Raw genomic sequence first — 3,117 nt, forward strand, 5'->3', positions numbered from 1 at the left:
GAGCAGCCGCTGCTCAGCAGAGCTCCTGAAGACATCTTGGGCTGGAGAGGAACCTGCAGCGGGACGGGAATCACCGGCTCAGCACCCCAAGGGCCAGGGGGAAAAGCAACCCTGGCTCTGGTGTCCTCCACCAGCAGGAAAACCAAGGGGGAAAGGAGAGTCTGGGAAGGGTCGGGTTTGTCCCTCTGCTGCCTTTTCCCAAAGTTCCTGCTGCTCCAGCAATGCTGGGAATCGTGGAGGGCAAAGCCGAGCTCCACGTGCCTTTGGAAGCAGCTCATCTTCGGGATTCTTTTGGATCACAACACACATATGGTGGAGGTAAAGGAACAACATTGAACTGATCCAAGTGCCTGAGGAAACCCCGTCCCATAATTCATTGGCTGTGTCTAAAATTGCAGATATTTAACAGACTCTCAGTTTTAAAGCACGGAAGAGACAATCACAGGCCCTGCAGGAGGAGTCCTCAGGTAAAGACAGGAATTAATCTGCTCCTGGTTCATACAGAAAGAGAAGAGGGTCCAACTCACCGGGTCTGGAGCAGTGCAGAGGAAGAGCTGTCTCTGATGGACCTGAGGAGCCCTGAGAGCTCTTTTATAGCTCCTCAGACCCCCTGAGCCGGGAGCCACGCTTTGTGCAAGAGCTGCCCACGCGCTCCCCGAGCGTGTTTTGCCGTGTGGATTATTCCTTTAATTGGCCTAATTGTTCTTTAAGTGACGTGATGACTTTATTGTTACGAATCCCCAGTCACGTTAGGAGCCCTGCACGCCCCGGCTTTGATCTCCTGCCCCGACCCCACAGCTGATGGTGGCCCTGGCCCTCGCTGGGGTTGGAGCTGGAATGGCCAGGGATGCACCAGGGGGTTTTACTCATCTGATAAATACACAAAATTTCTCTTTCCCTCTCCCAAACCCGGCTTGGGAATCCTCGGGGGGTCGATGAGGTGCTGCCATTCACCAGAATGGGAGAACCAAGAGCAGGGCCTGGGGTTCTTCGTGTCAGCTGGGATTTCCCAACCCCACCGTAGGAAACCAGAGAGTTTCACACTAATTGAGGAGTCAAGGAGGAATTGCTGACAAGCAAAGCTGTCAAACCGAGGGCTGTCACCGGTGCCTGACAGGACTTGTCCACGTTCTGTTGCAAGATCTCAGCCCCAGCAGCTCCCCCGTGCTCCAGTTTCTGAGTGGGGATGGGAACACCAGGGGTGCGGGGATGTGTTACATAAACACAGAGGACAAACATCACGGGGGGGGGAAATGAAACACAGGGTGGTCAAAGGGTCCCTGGGGCTGGAAAAGCCCTCCCAGTTATTGACAGAGGACACTTTGCTCAGAGGTCTCTCCTCCTGTTGGTGCTTCTGTGTCTCTTCCTCCCGACAAACAAGGGGTTTAAATCCGGGAATACCACTGTGCTTTTCCTGAAAAAAACAGTCCTTGCCACTCTTAAGACCCTCTTATTTTGTTTTAGATTAGAGCACCTTTACATACTCTACGTGCAGCCTTCCCATACCCGAAATTATTGGGGTTTTTTTCCTCAAATGGTGCCTCCAGGACAAGAGCTGTGTGTCCTGCTGGAATGCTGCAGCTCTCCTGAAAGGTGGCAAAAGGAGAATTATGATAATAAAATCACTCCTTGCTCTCACGTGGTGCTTCCTGGTGCTTTCTTGGGTGACAAAGGACATCCAAGGAATTAATTTGTTTAAACCCTCCTGTGGGGAGTTCCTTGGGTGGGTGTTAAACAGGGGAAAAAATGACCTTTCCCATCCGAGGAGACAGAAAGAGGAAATTTGCCATTTTCCCAGTTCTGCACAATCCTGAACTCCAATTTCTTCCGCAGGACAGAAAATATTTCTCCTGACAAAACCAAACTGGTGTTTTTAAGGAAAACCTGGTGCCTTTACCCCCCCCAAGCCAACAGAGCTCAGTCTGGGAGTCAAACGAGGTCAGGGAATGGCCCCAGTCCCAAAATTCATACAAAAACTATTTAAGGATTAAAGCGAGACAAAGGGTGTGTTGCACACATTGGATGATGTGGAGCTGATTTACTAATCATTCCCACCTATCAAAGCAATTATTACAATTAGAAGGAGCTTATACAGCAAAACGTGTGCCTGGTTAAGTGCTGGGTCCCCAAGTGTGTGGCACGTCCTGGCAGGGTATAAAAACCCCGACTTTCCTCCGGGTTCCACAACAGCTCCTCTCCAGTTCGGTTTCCTCGGCGAGCCCGGTGAGTTCTGTGCCTCTGTGTTCCTTTATATTAGTTGGGATGTCGTTATTGGTGTTTAATTTGGGAAATAATTCCATGTCAGTGCTCAGCAATGAGCAGCAATGTGGTCTGGGAGGTCTTTTCCAACCCAGATATTCCGTGATCCTCTCGTACCAGTTTGGTTTTGTTTCTGAGGCAGGGAAGGTTCTTGCAGCCAGTCACAGTATTAAATGGTAGATGCAGGTCTTCAAATGTGAGCCTGTGTTCTTCCAAACCACAGAGGGAAAGTGTCAATTAAACCCTGATTGTTTGATGAGGAGGTCACAGCTCAACAACTCACAGCTGGGCTTTTACTCAGAATGGAGCAAAGCTGGAGTGAAGATCTCTGCTCAAATGTTTAGCTATTTATAAATAAATATTTATAAGGCAATTTATAAGACAATAATATTTATAAGACAATATTTATAAGACAATAATTCCTAAGACAATAATTCCTTCTGTCAGGAAACCATAAACTGGATCACTGTGGTGGCTGTGAAGGCTCAGAGCTGTGACACATTTAAATTTACCCCTTTGCTGTGCTGCAGGTTTGTGTCCATCCCAAAAGGTGTTTTCAGGACAGCTTGGGAGCAGCGAATGCTCCTCACCTGGATCAGTTCAATATTGCCCACTACCCCCACTATATGTAAATGTATGTTCTGATCCAACAAAACCCCAAAGATGAGCTGCTTCCAAGGGCACGTGGAGCTTGGCTTTGCCCTCCACGACTCCCAGCATTGCTAGAGCAGCAAAAACTTGGGGAAAATGCCCTTTAAAACCGAGACTCTGTTAAATGTCTGCAATTTTAGACACAGCCAATGAATTGTGAGACGGGATTTCCTCAGGCACTTGGATCAGTTCAATGTTGTTCCTTTA

This window comes from Lepidothrix coronata, unplaced genomic scaffold, assembly GCF_001604755.1.
Source record: "Lepidothrix coronata isolate B3197 unplaced genomic scaffold, Lepidothrix_coronata-1.0 Scaffold350, whole genome shotgun sequence".
Classification (NCBI taxonomy): Eukaryota; Metazoa; Chordata; class Aves; order Passeriformes; family Pipridae; genus Lepidothrix; species Lepidothrix coronata.